Source organism: Condylura cristata, unplaced genomic scaffold (genome assembly GCF_000260355.1).
Source record: "Condylura cristata isolate star-nosed mole 26May11 unplaced genomic scaffold, ConCri1.0 scaffold00018, whole genome shotgun sequence".
Taxonomy (NCBI): Eukaryota; Metazoa; Chordata; class Mammalia; order Eulipotyphla; family Talpidae; genus Condylura; species Condylura cristata.
Window position 1 is genome coordinate 39440095 of NW_004567119.1, and position 21618 is coordinate 39461712.

Below are 21618 nucleotides of genomic sequence, written 5' to 3' on the forward strand. Positions count from 1 at the left end.
GGCCTAGATCCAGGATATGCATGTTTTTTGGGGTCCAGGCCACCCTTGCTGTGTTTGACTGGCTCAGCAGGGAGGGGGTGAGCGAGCATGAATGAGCCTTCCGTCCTTCTTCTATCTGGCAGCCAGACCACAGGGACATTCCTGCAGAGGGGCCCCAGGGTCCTTTTCTTCCTTCACCATGCTGCTTTCCATGATACAGATCTAAATCAGGGTGACCAGGACCTTGCAGGAGAGGAAATAACCAGATGGAACTAGAAAGAGACAGAACTGCCGACCCAGGCACTGACGCACAGGCTGGGCTGGGGAAAACCTCCGGTCAGCTAGGAATAGAATCCAAGAGAAGGACCTTGGTACTAAAATGAAAGTAGATGGTACTAAATATCCAATTAGTCTAATAGGGTATCTGGGCAGGTGATCTGGGCAGGAGGGGACAGGGTATAGTGACAGGTGATCTGGGCAGGGAGGGGGTGGAAACAGGTGTTGCTACAGGTGGTTTGGGCAGGTGGGAATCTGGGATCTGGAGAGGGGTAGCCGATTTTCTGGAAGAGAGGGGGCCTTTGGGAGAACACTTCAAGTGCAGAAGCATCTGAGCCAATGTCACATCTGTAGACAGGACCATGTCCAAGCCAAAGACACACATGACTGGTCTCTTTCTGATTAGTGAGAACCCTCTGAGGGGGCCCAGAAGCCCAGCAGGCATGGCTACCCCCTTATTCCCAGGTTGGGCCATTTCTCAGCCTCTCCCCTCGGGTCTTTGCTGGTGAGGATACTCTTCCTGTCACCTAAGTTCAGAGTCTCCAAATGAAGAAGTGGGGGTTAGCAGGGAAGAATATCATGGATGCAATTAACACAAATCCTGTTTCTTTCAATGAGCACTTAAAAACTGGGCTGACTTGAAGTCAAGATGGGTGCAGAAAGCAGGGAAGTCAGAGGGCCAGAGCAAACAGAAGCATCAACTAGCAAATCCATCTGCAAAACACCAAAGAGTAACGTGCTTCCAGTCCACTGCATTATTGCAGTATCTTTTTTTCTTTTTTAAGATTTATTTATTTACGCATACAGAAGTGGGATACAGGCCAAAGGTGCAGAGGTGCTGGGAGGATTCACCAGAGACAGAGTAGGAGAGCAGAACAGGCAGATAAATGAAGGGGAGCAGTGTGATGTCTGCTGTGCCATGTGGGTCACCTCCCTGGCCGGGGATCGAACTTGTGCTGAAGCAGCGGGCTAGTTTTGTAGTGCTGCACTTTAACCCACTGCCTGCCAAGGAGGGCCCTGTAATGTCTTTTAGATAGAGGAATCCCCTAATGGTGTGTCCCATTTGATATGTGACCACAGAACTAGTATCAACACCTGCTCACATCAGGCCCTTTGCTTTTGTCAGTCAAATCATCCCAACTGCTTCTTTGGATGTGGGAGTTGGATAGGAAAAGAATAGGAACAACAACAGGGTTTGAGAACACAGGGAAGAGTCACGGGAGGCTCAGAAAGCAGAAGGTGCCGGGCAGATACCTTTGCAGGAGGACAAATGAGTGTCCACGAAGCCAAGTAATTGGCCACCAGCATCGCCTCAACCATCTCAGTAACCTTCATCCTTGGAGCTGTTTCTGGGACTCAGAAACAATTTGGTGGCTGCCTGGGCCACCGAACGAGAGGTCCTAAAGAGCACAATGTTTGCTTCTGGATCCCTCTGAGGTCTTGCCTGTCCTATCTGGACAATGCCAATACCATTCTGGAGACTTGTCCTTTAGCCACCCACCACACACACTAACATGCTTATCCGAGTGAGTTTAGATTAAGCCACACTCCATCCACAACCTGGCAGGGGAATGGAAGTAAAGAAAAAAGGTGCTTGTATAATAGAGGGAGAGGAATTCACTCCTGTTCCCTGGAGCTAGGAAATGGGCCTTAGATCCTGTATTGGTCAAGATTTTTGTCACTGAGATAAAAATAGGGGGCCTCCCTTGTGGCACAAGGGGTTACGTCTCAGCACTATGAAACTATCTACAGCCGCTGCAGCACAAGTTCAATCCCCGGCCAGGGAGCTGACCCACATGGTGCAGCAGACCTCTCCTGGCCTGCCCGCTGCTCCCCTCAGCAGTGTATTTCAGTAGACCTACCTGTTCTGCTCCCCACTCTGTCTCTGGTGAATCCTCTCACCACTACCATGCCCATGTCTGACCTCCACCCCAGCTCTTGTATGCATAAATAAATCTTTATTTAAAAAATAATAATATAAACTCAACTATACCTGGCTTGAGCAAAATCCATGAGTATATCTGGCTTGGTTGTCTGCAGAGCTGGGGTTGCGGTCAGGACTGATTCTCCCCAGCTGGGCTTCATGCTGGTGGCCCCATCCCAGGGAGACACAGGCTAGATGGCCCTAAGCAACTCAGTGTTAACCCGACCAGCTTCAATTCCACCAGAAAGGGTTTCAACCAAGTCTCTTGCTTGATGTGGGTCACATACACATTCCAGAGCCAAGGGTGGAGTCAGCAATTCCAAAACTGTGAGTTCTCAGCATAGGGAGCAGGACTTTTTCTTTTTTTTTTTTTAAGATTTATTTATTTGTGCATACAGACCTGGAGTATAGACCAGAGGTGCAGGGGCGGGTGAGAGGATTCACCCGAGACAGAGTGGAGAGCAGAACAGGCAGATCGACGAAGTACTTTGCTGAGGGAGCAGCGGGCAGGTCAGGAAAGATCTGCTGTTCCATGTGGGTCAGCTTCCTGGTTGGGGATCGAACTCGTGCTGAAGCGGTTGCAGCTAGCTTTGCAGTGCTGAGCTTAACTGGCTGCACCACCAGGGAGGGTCTGGGAGCAGGACTTTTTCAAAGGGAAATCAGAGTGGGGTTATCAAAGAAGAGGGAGGCAATGAGTGACTAGCTTGTCCTATTTTGGATCAGTGGGTCACATTTCTTACTAGGAGATGTGTAGTCAACCCCTAGGGTATGTATCCAGGTTGGTTGAGGCCCTGAAGCAGATGGAGGCCCCAAGAAACTTCTGACAGATGCCATGCTCACAGAGGCTGGGGTCATTCTCATCTGGCCAGTTTTAAACAAGAGACTGGCACAGGGACGGAGTATTTGGCTTGAAAGAATCCGAGGGATTTAGGAACCCCATGAGTTCAAGAAAAAGAAAGAACATTTAGCAAAAAAAAAATCATCTCTCCTGGATGTCCAAAAGAGGTAGAAATTTCTTGGAAAATTCTAGTTTTCCTAATTCAGGAACCCGATGACGGTATTGGGAGAGAGAGAAAGTCAAAATAACTTTGGTGCCCACATAGATGAAATTTTGCTTCTGGTGTGAGAGGAGAAATATCCCCGAGCATGGACTGGGCAGGGGAATGGAGATCCAGGAGGAAAGAGGGAAACTGGGTTGAGCCTGGGAAGCTGGGCCCAGATGGTTGTGCCCACCCATGGAGAGCACCAAGACCACACGGGTCCCATCAGCCATCTGGAGGAGCTTGAGTTTATCCAGCAAGATGCCTATTTTCGGAACTTGAAAATGCTGATTAATGGGAGGGTAAGTAGAAGCAGGAGGTAGGTCTGGAGGTAAGTCAAAAGTCCAGAAGCCATGGACCAAGGTCTTAGAAAGGGTCCCAGAGTGATAAGATGTCTGAAACCAGGTCCTCCCCAATGGTACAACAGGTTAAAGCGCAGCGCTATGAAGCTAGAGGCAGCCACGTCAGCATGAGTTCAATCCCCACCCAGGAAGGTGACCTACATGGCGTGGTGGACCTCTCCTGTCTCCTCATTGCTCCCCTCAGCAGTGTATTTCGTCAGTCAGCCTGTTCTGCTCCCCACTCTGTCACTGTACCCGCCCCTCTCACTGCCCCTGCACCTCTGGCCTGTACCCCAGTGCTGTATGCACAAATAAATAAATTAAAAAAAAAAAAAGAGCAATGTCTGAACGGAGCAGGGCCGCCAGCTGCGTCCGTGGGTGAGCGGCTGAACTTCTCTAACCTGGAGTTTCCATTTTCTCCTCTATAAAATGGGAAGAACAACACTAATGCCTGAGCTATCAGGAGGTTCCGAGAGGCTGCTCGCACTAACACCTCCAGCATGGCACCCTCAGAAGTGTTCAGCAGATGTGGCAGAGACACCAGTGAGATGCCCTGTTTAGCAGGGGCTGAGCCTTCCGGACAACCTCAGAAACGAAGGGCAGAGCGTGACATCAAGGAAGGATCAGACCTGCACTTCACTTCCTGTGTCTGTGGCTTCCAAGGGGCCAGAGACCCACGGCTCGCCCCTGGCCCCGTAAAACCTAAGTGGCCCTGGCCCTCCCTGGTGGCGCAGCGGGTTAAAGCACAGCACTGAGAATCTAAAGCCGCTTCCGCATGAGTTCGATTCCCGCCTGCCCCGGAGGTGACCACATGGCATGGCAGACCTCTCCTGACCCGCCCGCTGCTCCCCTCAGCAGTGTACTTCGTCCATCTGCCTGTTCTGCTCCCCACTCTGTCTCTGGTGAAGCCTCTCGCCGCCCCTGAGCCTCTGGCCTGTACCCCAGTTCTGTATGCACAAATAAATAAATCTTTAAAAAAAAAAATCTAAAAAAAAAAAAAAAAAAAACCTAAGTGGCCCAAATTGGGCAGCTGGTATGTCGCTCCTTCTTAGAGACCTCCCGGGAGCAGGTTTCTTAGCTGAGGTCTCTGGAATCTTTAGTGAGCTAGGATGCTTTTTCTCTAACAGCCAGCGGGGTTTGGGAGGGGTACCTAACCTGGACTTGGGAGATAGGGCACAGGCAAGTCTTCTCAGAAGAGGCAATGTCTGAGCTGAGTTTTTTCTAAGATTTATGTATGTGTGTACGTATGTATGTATACAGAACTGGGTACAGACCAGAGGTGTAGGGGCAGTGAGAGGATTCACCAGAGACAGTGGGGGGAGCAGAACAGGCAGATGGGCGAAGTACAAGGCTGAGGGGAGCAGCGGACAAGATGGGAGAGGTCTGCCGCGCCATGTGGTCACCTCCCTGGCAGGGGATCGAACTCATGCTGAAACAGTTGCATCTAGCTTCGTAGTGTTGCGCTTTAACCCATTGTATGATTAACACCGTGGAGGGCCCTGAGCTGAGTCTTTAGGGACTATGAGCCACTCCTTATGCTTTCATATCAGAACCTTCTGATGACTCAGGGGTTAGTATCATTATTCTCATTTTATAGAAAAAAACCCCTGAAACTCAAGGTCAGACTAGTTTCAGCCACTCACCCAAGGATGCAGCTGGCAGCCCTGCTGGGTTTCAGATATTTCATCGCTCTGGGGCCCCTCCCAAACCTGGGTCCACAGCTTCTGGACTTTTAACTTCCCTCACAGTTATTTTGTGACCACTATTCCTCAGCCTTTATCACTCAAGAAACCTAACAGGTTGGTTACTCTCAGGGTCATGCAGATAGTACATTGGCAGCAATGAGTAATTACTGAGCAGAAGTTACATCTTCTTCCAGTGCGTGTGCTTCTAGAATGATTGCGCTGCTGTAATAGTTAGTGGGCACCTGTTGTGTGCACACCAGCCACTTAAGCTCAGATGCTTTGCCCTCACAAGGCTGCAGTCCAGTGGGAAGGAGGCACACAGAAAGGTGCCTGTCACCTTTTGTGCTGAGGGACACCCTAGGGTCCTGGAAACAGGTAGTCTGGCTGGGACACACCCGAGGCCCATGTTCATTGGAAAGAACAGGAATGGGGGCCCAGCCCCCAGAAACTGGAAGTGGTGGGCCACTGTTCAGGAAATGACAAGCTACTCCTGCCTGGAACGGGGAGCAGAAAGAACCAGATGACCTCAGAGCACCCTTCTCGTCAGAAGAGCTCCTGGCTGATATTTCTAGCATATTCCATGGGTCTCATGTGGCAAGGGAGTCTGCTCCCAGGCTCAGGGCTGCAGATGTGGGCCAGAGAGGAGCACCTTACCAAGGCCACTCAGGTAACCAAAGCCATCTGTGGCCACTAACTCTGGTCAGAGAAGTCACAAGTCTCTACAAGTACAAAGCTTCTTCTGCCTACAGATTTTCTGCCTACCCACCAGTCCCTACCCACCAGATCCCAAAGAAAGGAAGACAATGGTGAAGCCAGCCTGTATATTCACCCTCCTTCACCTTGGCCAGCTCCACGGGTACTCGCTCCCACGGGCATTTGCTCCCACTTGCCACTCGCTCCCACAGGCACTCGCTCTCACAGTCAGTCAGTTCCAGCAGGTGAAGGGGCCTCTATGACATAGCCCCAAGCCCCAAATGTCAGCCTGGAGCCAGGTGCTAGAGAAGGTTCAACAAAAGTCCAAAGTACTTCAAGTCAATACCCTCTTTCTATTTTTGGGGGGAGGCAGGGATGGGGGACCAGTGCCTGATAGAATCTATAATGAGAAACACTGAGGTTAGACCTTCTGGAGAATTTGCTGATTTCTAGCAGATCAAAGCGGGGGAGTGTCAACTGGTAAAGTCTCCTGCTCAGGGAGATTTTTTAGAAAGCTCTGAGTAGGCAGGTCAGCTTCGAGGCAGAGGTGTGGCTGAGACTTCCCGAGACCACAGGGCGCCTCCTTCTCCAGAGATGAGGCAGAGACCCCGAGACCCTGGGTGGGTCAGAAGCAGAGTGGGGCAGACATCTGCTGGGCCAGAAACCAGACTCACCCTTCTGGCTCTCACTTCCCATTTCCCCTTTGGGTCCGTCCTCCACAGGCCCAGTCTCTTCCACCCCTCCAGCTGTCCTGGAAAGCACCTGCCTCTGTGACCACAGACGTCGTCCCTACAGCCAACGATGCTCTCCCCTGGTGCCCCCAGGATGTCCCAAGTTTATGGGTCCTGGAGCCTGAAAAATTGGGCTGAGGTGTGAAAGGTGAAAGAGCAGCCAGCCCCAGGCGAAAAGAGCCAGGCAGCAGCCACACAAGCTTTGCTGTATTCCTTCCATTTGAGCTGTGATCTCAAGTAAGTCACTCAACCTGTCTGAACCCCAATTTGCCCACTTGTAAGATGGGAATAATAATTCCCACTCTGGGGCCTCCCTGGGGGCGCAAGGGGTCGCAGCACTATGAAGCCATCCACAGCGACTGCAGCACGAGTTTCATCCCCATCCCCAGCCTGGGAGCTGACCCCCATGGCGCACCCCACCAGGCTCCACCACCATCTTAGCCACCCTCCTCTACCCAGACATCCACTGAGATCTAAGAATAAATTGGATTTCTTGGCACCCCCCATTAAAACTCCCTATTACCAGAATCAGAGCACGAAACCAGCCATACACAGCACCCAGAACTCACCAGACATACCGAAGGCACAAACACTTCGCTGATAACAGAGACAGGTGCTCCTCCTGGCAGGCAGGAAAAGCCTCCTGGGATCTCACCTTGGGCCTGCCCTGCCCACAGGTTCACACTCACCTTCTAATGATGGGCGTCAAGGTTGTCCCGCCAACCCTCTCCACAGGATCCCAGCAAGTGAGAAAAATGAAATAGCTGCTTGTAGAGTGTTGTGTTGATGACTGCCCACTCAGCAAGGGGCTGAGCTGGAAGCTGGACCTCCCCTGGGAAGCCCAGCAGATTCCTGCTGGGGAGAAATAGCTGGCTGAGGCAGCTGTTGCTGTCTGCTGGACTCACGCTGGGACAGCGGGAACTACCCACCTCAACTTCCTCCAACCTTCCCTTCCCCCGTTGAAGTCACTTTCCTCTCCCAGGACCAGAGTCCTTTCCAGCTGGTTCCTGAAGCTTCATCACAGCGGGAGATAAACTTACTGGAAGGGAGGCACTCCTATCTGTGCTCTCCTCTAACTGCACTCTTTTATCTCCTGTTATCTTGGCACAGGCCAACTCCAGGGACTGCCTCACAGGCTCAGTCCCTTGGCTGCAGTTTCTCTGTTTCCCAGTCTTTGTGGCCAACCTGCAGCTAAGTTAGTTTCCCAAGCTCGGTCTTCCTGAATCCAGCTCTCTCCCCTGGCTCCAGCTCTGCACCATGAAGACAGAGGGCAAAGGGCAGATATGGCTTGGATAGCCTCTGTCCACCCAGCCTCCAGCCATCCCCCAGCCAGCTCTGCAGGGAGTAGGAAGAATTTCAAGGTCTAGTTGGAGTCCCACCAACTCTAAGAAGCCTTCCTCAAAAGTTCCAGCCTAGCCTCAGCTTCCCTTTCACGAAATGAGTTCATTGGATTTTTTCATCTGGGCCCAAGTTTTAGATGTCATCATGTACTTGGTTTCGTTGTTATCAGTTTCATGTGTCTCCACAATGAGATCGTGGTTGCCAGAAACTGAACTAAGCTGTGTGGAACCACCCTGCGCTGCACTGTGCCTGTGTCATCTCTACTGCCTTCGAGGCTTCCAGTCTCCCCTGCACACTGGGGTCACAGCCAGCTGAATGCAGACCCCTTGGGCCTGGGCAGCCCAGTCCCAACCCTGCCCCGCCCCCCAGACTAAGCCTCTATGCTCCTACCTGGTGCCTTTGTTCACATCACTCCCCTCATGCTTCAGCACCTCCCCCCCTTTCAAAAACTGTTCTAAGCTTGCATGGTTTCCAGGTACCCCCTCCCAAATAGCATCTCTTTTCCAGAACTTTCTAATTTCTCAGATGTAATCATCCCTGGAATCACCATAGACATATATTTCCACACTTCATCTTTTAACATGTACTGCTTAGCACATAGTAAGCACTCAATAACTATGTTGAAAGAATGATTTTGACCCTTCTCTTTAGCTATGCATGATATATAGAAATATATTTATTTATATATGTAAGTACATATATAAACTTTACTATCCCTATATACCTCATCCAAGTCCAGGGTATGCTGAAACCGTAAACATTTAATAAACATATCCTGAGTTGAATAGAAGGTTCTCAGTTAATGAGTAAAATGAATGAGTCAAGTTCACTGAATCGAGGATACCTAAACAGTAGGTACCAGCTACAGCGTTTTTATATGACTTTCTATATACATCTCCATAGCAGTGAGTGCAGGTGACCGAACCTCCCCACTTAGTCTGGCTTATGCATAATGAGTCATATACTACACTCATCTGCAGGAACAGTGAGGGGATTGGAGGGATGAGGTACCTGTGACTCAGATGCCGCGGGCTTGACTCCTCAGCTGTTCTCTGACTCTTTCTGCTTGTAAACTTTATTCTTTCCCACTGGCTGGCAGCTCCTCCCAAGTTAGGGGGAACTACCCCTCTCCCATCCAGAGTGTCCTTCTTCCCGCCCTGGCTCCATCCAGAGTCTCTCTCCTCATTCTGTCTCTACTGAATCTTGTTCTCTCTTAGGTCATAAGTTCAAAAATCCCTGGAAAGAATGTCATTTCTTTGTGGGTGGGGTAAGGGTGAGGCCTCCCATCTTAAAAGTGAAGACAAAGACCACTTTAAGGAACTGGGTCTCAGCTGTAGGGTCCACCCTGGTTGTTCTAGATAGAAAAATTAGGTGCTACATCCAGGGGGGTGCACAGGAGAGCTCAAGGTAGAGCTTTCCAGAACTCCGAGGAACCTGTTATGTTAAGCACCTGGGAGGTGAGGGGAAGAAGAGGCCCACGTCCAGAGAGGGAAAGGGGGCCCACAGTGCTGGACACCCTGCAGAGATTGGCCTGGTCTGCCCAGAGGAAGCCATGCCCGCCCACCCCCCATACTGAGGGGAAACAGCTAAGCCTGCAGAAACAGGGGGCCTGGAAGGTCAGCCTGCAGGTGCAAAGGGGCTACTCAGAAGCCAGCGTCACACAGAGCTGAGTAACGGTGAACTCAGGCCGCCCTTCCTCTCGCCACAGTGGGAGGAGGGCTACAACTTCACTTTCCCACATTTAGTGGTTATTTTTGTGGACAGATTTATTTTTATCCACTCTAGATGGCCAGCCTACTGCTGGAAGCTACAAAGCACCCAGAAAACAGGCCTCCGTGGGGAGCTCAGCCATAGAGGCTACTGCCGTCACCCGTGAACTCACCTTGACCCACCTCCCACATCTTTCCTGTCTGCACAGAGACTGGCGTTGGCATGAGGTGTGGAGGTGGGGGAGGGGTCTTCTTTTCTTATCCCATACCCCCCTACTAGGGAAAGGGGTCACTGAGCTGTGCCAGAGGCCGCCCTGCCAGCTGTTGCACAAACCATACTCCTGCCAGCCCAGGAATCCTGCCAGCCAACCCCACGGCAGACATGGAGTCTCTGCCCAGTGTCTCCCCAGAAACCAGGGAAAGTGAAGGGAGATCTCGCTTCTCAAACCCTAACCAGTTATGAACTAGTAGCTCTATCTGGTTTGCAGGCCAAGCAGCCAAAGCAGACTTCTTTAAATGGGGCCACACACTGGGCCTGATTGGTTACTCCCCCTAGGACAAGATTGGGGGACAGCTGGGTAAAGCCTCCACTCATAGCCACAGCAGACATTCTTCAAATACACCTCCACACCTGGAAAGCCCGCTTCAGGCACGGGCGCGCTCTTGGTCAAGGTGGGGCCCACAATGGGCACTAAACCATTAGATGTCACATCTCAGGGGGAGCCCCAGCTATTAAACCTGAGGCTCTGCTCCACCGATTCTTTTCATTTGGCGACTTCTCTAACAAATGGATCTGAGCCTTGCACGCTGACATTTTGGTGAGGTCTCCCAAGCTCTGCAAGGAACCATCTCCCCTCTCTGCTCTTCCACGGAAAGGCACTGGAGGTGGGGTAGAGGAAACTAGATTTGGTGCCAGCAGGGTGAAACCGTCAATGCCCAAACAGAAAGTCCCCAAATGGCTGCCATGAGGGTGGCCCAAAGTCCCCTCCCACCCTACAGTCTCCCATTGGCCTGCCTGGGCCGGGCAGCAGAGGGGCAAGGACTGGCAGGGGCTTACTTTGGGTGGTTGCCAAAGTAGGAGGCGGCTGCAGCTGATACTGCCATACAGATGCTCCAGGTACTGAGCCCAGCCCAGTCCCGCCAGAACAATTTCTTTTAAACCCGTTTTCACTTTCTCTAGTTCCCAAAGAAGATGTGGACCCGTTACTGAGAAATAGTAGGTTAGGAAAATAGAAATCTCAAATGCCAGGAAATTCAAGGGGTGCTAATGGGCAGAGGGAAACAGAACCCCAAGGAGGGATTTTCTGCCGGTCCCTGAACCCATGGCTCTGTGTCGGGGTGTGGAGCGCCCATGGTCAGGTGTGCTGCCAGGTACTGGGTTAGGTTGGGAGGATCAAAGCGGCCTTTTCCCAGCCCCCTGAAGTTATGGTCAGTCATCCTCACATCTGAGTTCACAATAACTTGTGAGGTGGAGGTGAGACATATATGAGTGTGTGCTGAGGTAGGTGTGGGAAGATACCAGCGAGTCGCTGTGTGAACCACTCCATGGTGCATGCTGGTACTTGAATGCCTTAAGGTTCTATGCATGATCTATGGGTGGCACTGTTGCACAGTGCCAGTGGGTGGGTGTGTGGCTGCAGGGATGTGACAAACCTTGTGAGCTGGGTATAGGTGTGCAGGGATGTCTGCTGCAAATTAGAATGGAAATGCATGCCAGAGTGTAATCCAAACGCACCCAGCTCTGCAGGCAGTGTGACTCGGCATTGCCTCTTGACTCTTATTAACCAGATGTGTAACCTTGGGTGAGTCACTGATCCCCAATTTCCTCAACTATGAATTGAGGATAATATGTACCTTTCAAGATTGCTGAGTATTAGACTCATGGGGCCAGAACCCACACATAGTAAGACCCAAAAGTAGCCAGCTGTTTCCATCACAGTGGATATGCCTCCGAAGGTCCAGAGGCAAGGGGAGGCGGCAAAAGGCACCCCAGATTGTAAGTTCCCGATGAAGCACTATGCATTAAGGTATAAGCAAAGGTGTGCATGCACGTGGTGGTGGTGGTGGGGGTCATTTGCCAGTCCTCCCTGTCCCCTCCACCCCCAGTCCCCTTTTGTCCAAATTCCTTCTCCCATTAGGCCCCAGGACAGGAGGGTGGAAGGGGATAGTGCAAGTTTCGAAACCATCTAGGTTTTCTGGGCCCGGGTCTGAGCTAGTAAGAGGTTGCGGGGCTGGCAGGAGCTGCAGGAAGCCAACTGCCAGCAAAGCTTCCTTTTTCTCCCCACCCAGTAACGGTTAACACCGCGGCCCACATCCACTCTCCACCTCTTCCCTCCCCCCTCTCCCCCGCCCTTCCCTTTCAACTAACGAGAGCCAGGGCAGGAGGAAACCCCAAAGGAGAGGATTCCTCCCCGGCCTTTCCCCATTCTCCCTTAAGACAAAGCAGGAAGCAGCCTTAGCCCCGGAATCCGGCCACCTTAAGAGAAGAGTAAGCGCCTGCCCCCCGCCCCCCGCCAAGTCCCGCCTCCATTCCAGCTCCCGCCCCTCCCCTCTCTCCTCCCGCCCTGCTCCGGGGAGCTGGTGAGCAAGAGTCTGGCCCGAGTTGGCTGGAGCTGTTGCCATGACAAGCATTTTCTTAAGACAGCTCTGCTGTTGAGACCGTCCAAAGCTGGGGGTTGAGGGAGGGGAGTACGAACTTCCTGGGGAACCATACCCCGAGGAGAGCAAGACCAGAGACACCCGCGCAGCTCCCCTGCACCCATTTTCTTCCAGGAACCTGAACAGTCCTTCCCGTTGGGAGGGCCGGGGAGGAGACCCAGCCCACTCCCTGGCGGTAGCTGAGAAGGCTAGCGCAAAGCCGGCATCTCCAGCGCGCTCGCTACATTGGGGAGACCGGTGGGGGGTCGCCCCCACGCTAGCCCAGTCCATGGAAACCCGGAGGGAGAGTCCCGCTTGGAGAAGCCTGGATCTTTGCTAGAAAGAGAGGTAGGCTTGCAGAGAATGAATTGACTCGCTATTTGCAAACTTTGTCTCTTTCTCCCTTTTCGATGGTTTCTAAAACTCTCCGAGTGTCCTCTTCCTAGAATTTTTCCTGCCACTGGTGTGTGTGTGTGTGTGTGTGTGTGTGTGTGTGTGGCGCGCACACAGATTTGTCAAATATTGTATTTCTTTCCCAGACTCCGTTCTGAGAAACCGTATAATCAAACAAGTGATTTTCTTTGGTTTTTCCTAGCTTTTGACATGTCTGGGCTGCGGAAGGTAGGACAATGAAGGGACTCTCTTTTTCACACCCAAACTGAGCTTTTGGAAAAAGCATTCCCGTCCCCCATCCGTTCCTGCCCTCCCCATCCCCCTGGGCTTGGGAATGAGACAGAATGGAAAACTGTTGCAAAAATATTTTCCGTGTCTGTTCCCTTTCTCGAAAGCCCCAAAGAGAGATGGAAAAAGAAAAAAGAACCGAGTAAGAAATCTTTGCGGAAGAAGGGGCTGCAGTGGGCACAGAGAGGGGCTCGCAGGGGGAGTGTGGGTGGGGGTGGCGGCCGGAGAAGGTGGGGGTGGGGAAGGAGCGTGGACACGGTAAATTTCTTTGGCTTTGTAGAGAAACCTCAGCAGTTTCTCTCTGCCGCTTGCAAAACATCCTCGGACTTCTACGTCTATAATTAGCTGTGGAAAAAGCTGGGAGTTCCCTCGTCGCTGCTGTTTGAGTGTGCAGAGCGTCGAGAACCAACTGTATGAGTGTCTCTGAGGGAACCGCCCCAAACATCTCTGGTCCCAAAGGGGAGAAAGGAGAAGGGAGTGAAGTTGGAAAGTTTGCAGTTTCCAGGCGGGTGACGGGGCTGCTGCCTGTCTGGCGGTCAGGGTTAGTCACCGGCATGCTTGGGAGGCTCCGTGAGCGCCTGGGGCCGAGGCCTCGTCGGCTTGAAGAGCCGGGATTGTCCCTCTGACTCTGCCTTCGCGCGCACACGCTCGCTCTCACACTGGGGTGGAGGCGGCGGCTGGCGCCCTCCGGGGCGAGCAGCCACACACACCCAGCATCTCGCCGCCCGACCCGCTCTGCTCTGCTGGGCGTGGAGGGCGCGGGAGTGGCCGCGCCGCTGGTCCGCGGCACCTCCCTCCCGGGCATTCCTGCCCGACTTACAATAACTCGCAGACGTGCAGCCTGCCCCCGGGTAGGGGATGTGGATGAAGAAATAGACGGGCACTCTGCGGGCACCCCTGGGGGGGAGGCGAAAACATCCCTTTCGGCCGCGCCCTCTCCTCCTTCCGGTGGGGTGTCTGGGCTGGAGTCTTCGGGCCTCCCCACCTGGCTGGCGGGCGGGGGGGGGGCGCTGCAGGGGGGCCTCGGCTCCCTCGCCAGAGCTGTCCCTCTCCTTGCTCTTCCAGTATGGAGGCCTCCTCCAGCCCCCTCTGCATGGGGCCTTTACTGGTGAGGGAAGGAAAGAGACGTAGGTCATCCCTGGCTGGGATGGGCCTGGAAAGAGACTTGGGGGGAGGGGGAGGTTAGAGGGGAAGGGAGGGCTGGGAAGGGGGGAGGAGGGCAGCTGGAGGTGGTGGAAGCCAGTTGCCTTGCTGGCTGAGGGTGGTAGAGAGGAGAACTGGCTTGGGGGGATGTGTAGGGTGCTGGAGAGGGGGGTCCTGGAACTGAGGGAGTCAGGGGGGCAGAAAGGAAGGAAGCACCTGCTGTAGGACACAGCTAGGCGGTTGGAGGAGCAGTGTAGCTAGAAACTGGAAAGAAGGAAGCAAAAGACTTGGAGGAGAGCAGGCCCAGGGAAACAAGAAGAACCCATTTTCATTATGAGGTGTTGGATATGTGATCTGACTGCACCCCAAGGCTAGACCTCTCCTCTATGGTTGTGTTCTGAGAGGGGAAGCAGGCTCTCCCCAGCGGGCAGGGGACCCTAGACAGCTTCCATGTTCTTCTTCTGTAGGAGAGAGAAGGGAAATCCATTTCTTTGCTTTTGCTGGGGATCCCCATCCTTCCTGCCACCATCTTGCTGAGCTACAACCCCCAAAGCACGTCGGGCCCCCCTCCTGTCTTGGGCCCCTTCCTCCCACCATTCTAGCAGCCAGCCTGCCCAGAATCAGAGCTCAGAGGAGGGACAAGCTAGCGGATTCCTGAATGGCTCCTGCCGCCCCCACCCCCCACCCTCACCCCCTACCGGAGCAAGGCCGGATTTTGCGGCGCACCGAGGCGCCCGCTCACGGTAATGGACTCTGGCTGCAGAGGAATCTACCCGCAGCCCCAGCCCACCCAGCCGGAGCTGCGCTGCGGGGCTGGCTGGTTCTGCTGCAAACCCGCCGCCCTCCCCCGGGAGGCTCAGTTGCCCCGCCCGTTGCAGCCCCTCCCGCACCCCACTCTGCTTTCCGCCTCCTATTCTGAGGACTCGGTGCCCTGGGCGCCCCAGCCGAGGAGCGGAGATTTCCCGCCTCGGTCTGTGCTGAGCCTCTAGCCCTTCCTCCTGGGTCTCACATTCTGGCCCCTGACTCAAGGTCAAGTTGAAGGGGCACAGCTTGACTCACCCCTTGGGCGCCCAGCACCTAGCACGTAGCCTGAGAGGTTGTGGGTGTGTTTGTTGGGAGAAGAAAGTGACATTTTGGAGGAGCCTGGGAATCTGCTCACGGGGCTGATTCCCAACTTCTCCGGTGCTCTAGCTGAGGTACTTCCCCACCCTCACCCCTCCCACCCCCCCAGCAAATGAAAACCACGTTCTCCACAAAAATGCTGGGTGTGGCTAGGTCAGGTTTGTCAAGTTTCTATGGTCTTGGATGGCAGAAGAGTGGAAAGGGAAGGTTGCCGTTAGAGGAGAAACTGCAGTGAGTCAGTCATTGTGAGAGCTGAAGGAAGTGAGGTGTGTGTGGGTGGGGGGACAAGGGGGACCCCTGAGCAAGGATATTGGGGAGCCTTACTCTCAAGAAGGTGGTTTCAGTAAACCCCCTGTTGAGTCCTCTTTTTTTATTATGACCCTGGCCTTGGATCCAGGACCCCAAAACCTGGGTGCTGACCCCCACCCCCACCCCCAAGCTTTAGAGGGAAGAAAGGGGTAGATGTTGGTTCTTGATCTCCAAAGCCCTAAGAAGCATGTTTGGCTTAGAGTGACCCTAAGTGTTTTGACTTTGAAAGAAATTGCCTTGCCCAGGGCCTCAGTGCTGGAGGAACCCCAGCACTCTGAGCCGTCCCCCCCAGTCTGCCTGCTCTCAGACGGGGCTCACTCTCAGCCCAGTTGCCTGCCCCTCAGAGGAGCAACTATCATTCCCAGTTGGTACTTGGTGAGGACGGGTGAGGAGAAAGATGAGAAAGGCCAGACCTCTGGACCACAGGGAAGCAAAATATCTGGGCCATGTCAGACGCAGTGACATCCTTTCCCACTAGTTTCCCTGCTGTAGGACAGGACAGGGACTAGAGCAGGCCCTAGGGCAGAGGTCCCAGCGTGAGAGGCTTCCTGTCCCAGCATCTCTCTTTTCCCCTCTTTCCCCTTCCCCTTTCTGCTTCTACTGCCTTATTTCCTCTTCTCACAAAGCTTGCCGGGGCAGGGGCTGCCCACTCCTACCTCCACGTTAAGCCAGTCCTCTGTGGTTAGCCCACGGGAGTGTGGGTTGAGGAAGGAAAGCAGCTAGGATCTAGTTAGAACCAAGAACTCCAGGGTTGTAACTACTGGGGGCAGTTTGTTGTTTTTATTCTTTTAAAGATTCATTTGTACATACAGAAACTGGGGTACAGTCCAGAGATGCAGGGGATGAGAGGTTTCACCAGAGCCAGAGTGGCCAGAGTGAGGAGCAGAACAGGCAGATCAATCAAGTACCCTGCTGAGGATCAGGAGAGGTCTGCTGCTTGAACTTGAACTGGTGCTGCAGAGGCTGCAGACAGCCTCCTGGCGCTGGGCTTTACCCTGTTGTACCACAGGGAGGGCCCTACTGGGGCAATTTGTGTTGGGGGAGATAGTGGAGATGCCAAAGAAGAGAAAATGGGGATGAGAACAGTGTGCCGGGGTGAGGGGCTGCCTCTCTTTCACGTCTCGTTCCAGTTTCTCTCTGGCTGATGTCTTCTGGCCTTATCAGATACTTCTCTCTGCTCTGGCATTTTAAGTACAAAGACCTTTGGGACAAGTCAGGAAGATGAACTTGGAAATGGGATCAGTGAGGCCCCTTTGCTCTGACCTTGGCAGATGACTAGGGATATGGCAGAGGGAGTTGGGGGGGGGGTGGCTTAATTGGTGGGGAGGCGGATGGCTCCTAGTCTCAAGGAAGCTCTCAGCTCTGGTGCTCATGGTTAGATCTACATGGGTTGTAAAATCAATGCCAGGAGTGCATACCAGTCTCACCCTTATGGAGCGATGTTAGTAAAAACAAGTTTTGTTGACAAACACATGCATTTACCCCACATTCCTATCCCTAGAAATAGAGAGAAAAGGCACATTCACAAATACAAAAAGACACACACTATGATACTTTAAAGCATGAAAGTCATTGGAAACTGCCCAGTGCCCATCTTTAAAGTACTGGTTGAATAAACGATGGTACGTCCACACCATGCAGTACTATGCACCAAGAAAATAAGGAGGAGCCTTATGAACTGATGTAACAAGATCTTTGTGGTATGTTGTTGATGGGTTCTCCCTGGTGGCACAACAGATTAAAGCACAGCACTATGAGACTTTCTGCAGCCACTGCAGCAAGAGGGAGCTGACCCACATGGCACAGCAGGCCTCGCCTATCTCACCCACTGCTCCGCTCAGCAGATTTCAGTCAGCCTCCTTGTTCTGCTCCCCACTCTGTCTCTGGTGAATCCTCTCACCTCCACACCTCTGGCCTGTACTCCAGTTCTTGTATGCATAAATAACTCTTTGTAAAAAGATTGAGACTATAAAAGACATGTTGGAACACTTGGACAAATTTAATATAGCTATTAGACATGTAATTCTTACTAATTTTTTTTAAGATTTATTTATTTGTGCATACAGAACTAGGGTACAGGTCAGAGGCTCAGGGGCGGCGAGAGGCTTCACCAGAGACAGAGTGGGGAGCAGAACAGGCAGATCGACGAAGTACACTGTTGAGGAGAGCAGCGGGCGGGTCAGGAGAGGTCTGCCGCGCCATGTGGTCACCTCCGGGGCAGGCGGGAATCAAACTCATGAGGAAGTTGCTTTAGGTTCTCAGTGCTGTGCTTTAACCCGCTGCGCCACCAGGGAGGGCCAATTCTTACTAATTTTTAAGGTGTGATCAAAAATATCCTTATTCTTGGAGATTGTGTGACCGCATTTAGTGGCCAAGTGTGTGCATACAAGTGCTTTTCAAAAAGTGTTTATGTGCAGAAAAAAATGGTACACACACACGCATGTGCTCAGACACCCATCTAGGGAAGGCGTGAACAATGGTTAAAGCTAAGTGAAGGGCATGGAGTTGTTGACTGTCCTGTTTTTTTTAATGTTTCAGGGTTGGCATTTTTACTATGTTGGGTGTTAGAAGTCAATCCAGGAAGGCCTCCTGGACCCCTGCACGTTCCTCACTCCCAGGTGATGGGCAACTGGGCCAGGGGACAAGTGGCAGCTCCCACCCCCCACCACGCCATTGGGCAGGAAGAAGCCTACGGATGGGCTTCCTGAGTCACCTGAGTCACCCGTCTACCCGTGGTTGAAGGGGTCCCCAGTTGTGAAAGGAGGAATCCACTCACCATCAGCTCAGCTCCTGACCACCCTTTCACATCCCTTCTGAATTGTATGGAGAGGTGATTCTGAGAGAACCCAGCTGTGCAGGTCCTGAACTTCTCATCTGCACACGAGGCCTCCAGTTCTAGCCGCCGGGGGCTGCACACCAGCTGTGCTGTCAGTGACCCACATGGCTTGCTCCCCGCCCTGCCTTCCCGCTCTGTCCATCTCTACAGAAAGATCAGATTTTCAGGGCTGTTCAAGTCCTCTTTTGTCCCCGGAAGCCCCTGGAGTGACTCAGGGCTCTTTTCATATAGAAGAGGGGATATTGATCCATCAGTCAATTCCTCTGCTGTCTTGCTAGGGAGTATGGACGAGCAGGAGCCAGGACGCTGAAACAGGCAGACAGGGGTATGATTCTTCTGCAATCCCATGGCTTCCCTGCCTTCCAGAAGAGCACAGGACTGGGGTTGGGTCAGAAAACTGGTCATCTGGGCTCTTGACTGGGTGTGTGATTTTTTTTTTTTAAGATTTATTTTTATTTATTTATGCATATAACTGGGGTGTAGGCCAGAGGTGCGGGGGATGAGAAGATTCACAGGAACTGAGTGGGGAGCAGAACAGGCAGATTGACGAAGTATACTGCCGAGGGGAGCAGCAGAGGAGACCAGAGAGGTCTGCTGTGCCATGTGGGTCAGCTCTCTGGTGGGGGACTGAACTCAGGTTGCAGTGGCTAGCGATGGCTTGAAAGCCTGAGAATTAACCTCTTGTGCCACCAAGGAGGCCCTGAATTCTGTGTGTTTTTTTACCAAAGCACGTGGTGTCTCTGGACCTTTGTCTTCTGCATGGCATATCTGATTAAAGACTCCTTTCTGCAAGGGGAAAAACAGTCAATGCCCAAACCATACTCTTTCTCTTAGAATCTAGCACAGTTACAGCCTACAGCTCACTCCCATTCCTTACCCGGGATAATCAGAGGTTAAGGAAGCTGCAAGGATTGTGGACAGTCACCCTTGAGATTGGGGGGGGGGGAGGAGGGGTAGGACACGTCTTAAGATTCCCATTTCAGCTACCTGGAAGTTAAATTAAAAAGAATGCACTCAATACCTTGCAGTGTCATGATTCTGCTATGTCTTAAAGCCAGAAACCAAGAAAGCCGGGTCCTGGCCTTCAGGGAGGTTACTGTGGTCCCAGAACATGCTCTCCAAAGATTTTTCAGGTCCAACCATATGAAACTGGCAATATAAAACCGCTTTTGACTTACAGAGGGTAATTGTATTGGATTCAATCAAATATTAATAATGGCAATCATTTCTCTGGGGGTAGAGAATTGAAGTTGTCACCTGAACTGTAGGTTGGGTTAAGAGAAATTTGGGTAAATTCACCAGCTGTTGGACCAGCCTGCCCACGTCATCAATCTAGACTTTTGGTCCTGGAAGCATGTGGGGTGAACCCTTGTCCAGATTCTGGTGGAGATTCCAGTATTAGCCTTTTTGGTAACTGGCTGGGTCCCCTGGGGGGAAAGGACAGCACTGTCCATCTTAGTCCACCATTCTTGTGCCCTTTTCATGTCTTGGGAGTTAAAGATGGAGAAAACTAAGGCAATGGGAATTAACCATCCTTCCCCTCCCCCACCTCCTCGTGTACATGCAGACAGCTGTTGGGACACTTACATGCGTGGGCACACATGGCTTAGTGATGCTGGGAACTGAAGGGATGTTAATGAGAATGTGGAGACCTGGGTTTGGCGAGGGTTCACCTGGAAATGCTTTTGGGAGGAGGTGATTGTCAAACAGAACTTGAATGAAGAGAGAAGATAGACTTGATGGAGGCCAGGCTAGGCGAGGGGGGTCGGTGAGGGGTGAGTTGGGGGGCAGGGCTGTATTGCATCTGCTGAGAGCTTCCCAGCATCGAGGAGCTTCTGTGCTCAGTCAGGCAGGTGAGGCAGGCTGTCTACTCCACTGCTGGCATGCAGCCAGCCTGTCTGTGCCTCCTGCAGGGTGGCATCTGGCTCCAGAGAGCCTGTGGCCTGTGGCTGGCCTGCTCCCCTGTGCTCATGGGCCTCAGGATGGTTTTGACGTTCCCCTCCTGCTGTCTGCACTACAGCCTTCCTTGTGGGCCAACCTCAGAGGACATCTGTTAGGCGGTGAGGACAGGCACAGCTGGCCTCCCAGCTTCCAGGGGCTTTCTGACCTTGGTACCGAAGAGGCTTACCTGACCTTGCTACCAGGCTTTGGAGCAGGGAAGCTCATTTTATTGAGCCCCAGAGCATTTTAAATGGATAAATTCAGGAATAATGGTCCATCACCTCTTTCACAAGTGAGACCCAAAACTGCAGCTTGCCCAGACATCAGGCTGGCCCAAGCCTGAGCCAGAGCTCTCTCGCTCCTAGTCTTGTGAGTGCCCCCCAGACCCCAATGCTGCTTCATGGTGCAGCCCAGAGCAGCAGCCAGTCTCCATGGAGCCCCATCTGTTCACCCACAGGTAGGGAGACCAAGCCCAGCTGGCCCTGGCGGCAGGCAGCACAGTGAGGTCATGCGTTGGAAGCACTCTGGAAGAAAGTTGCTAAAACAGAGAAGTGCAGTGCTGCGATTGTTATTGTTGCTGCTATTATTAACAATTAAGATCATTAGCACTAGAGAAAATGCAAAGGAGAGTTTCTCTTGGCAATACCCTCATCCCTGAGTAGCTCCTAATGGAGCTGGTTTCCTCTGTGCTCCTCGCAGAAGGTGGGCCTTGAGCTGGGAGAAGCAGAGTGAGCAGGGAAGCAGGAGTCCGGGAAGGGGGTGGGCAGGCTTCCTCCTGTCTGCCTGGCCTGTGGGCTGCCCATTCCTCTGAAAGCCCAGGGGAGGCATGTTAGTGAAGCACCCCGACCACAGCTCCTTCCTGGGTGGCTGTAGACCCCGAGGGCTGCTGAGCTCTGACTTGGGGCTAGTGAGCAGAAGAGGATTTAATGCACCAGCACAGATGGATTTGTTTGTTTGTTTTTAATTTTAATTATAACAGTTTACGTTTAAATCATTTTGTGCCTTTTTCCATCAGAATTGCAATCACCATGGGTTTCCCATTACCAAATCACCCCTGTGCCATTACCATAGGCCTGTGTACTTCCCCTCTCCCCCACTCCCCACTCCACCCCCATAAAATGTCTCTGGTATATAGTTGTTCATTATTATATTCCCCCCTCCCCCCTGGTCCTTTATACTCCTGCTATGAGTGAAACCATCCTGTATTTTTCTTTTTCTTTCTGGCTTATT

At 52.5% G+C, this 21618-nt stretch overlaps 1 protein-coding gene across 5 annotated transcripts in view; it reads left to right on the forward strand.

Annotated features, from left to right (window-relative positions):
• Positions 1-12277: 12277 nt before the first annotated feature.
• The window catches only part of ATP2B4 (ATPase, Ca++ transporting, plasma membrane 4), a 90094-nt gene continuing 80753 nt past the window's right edge, over positions 12278-21618 (forward strand). For 3 of the 5 annotated variants that reach the window (XM_004685528.2, XM_012726840.1, XM_012726842.1), the window contains exon 1: positions 12278-12704. The gene's annotated coding sequence lies outside the window, so the exon portion shown is untranslated. The remainder of the gene's footprint in view (positions 12705-21618) is intronic. The other 2 variants (XM_012726841.1, XM_012726843.1) reach the window with 1 other exon arrangement.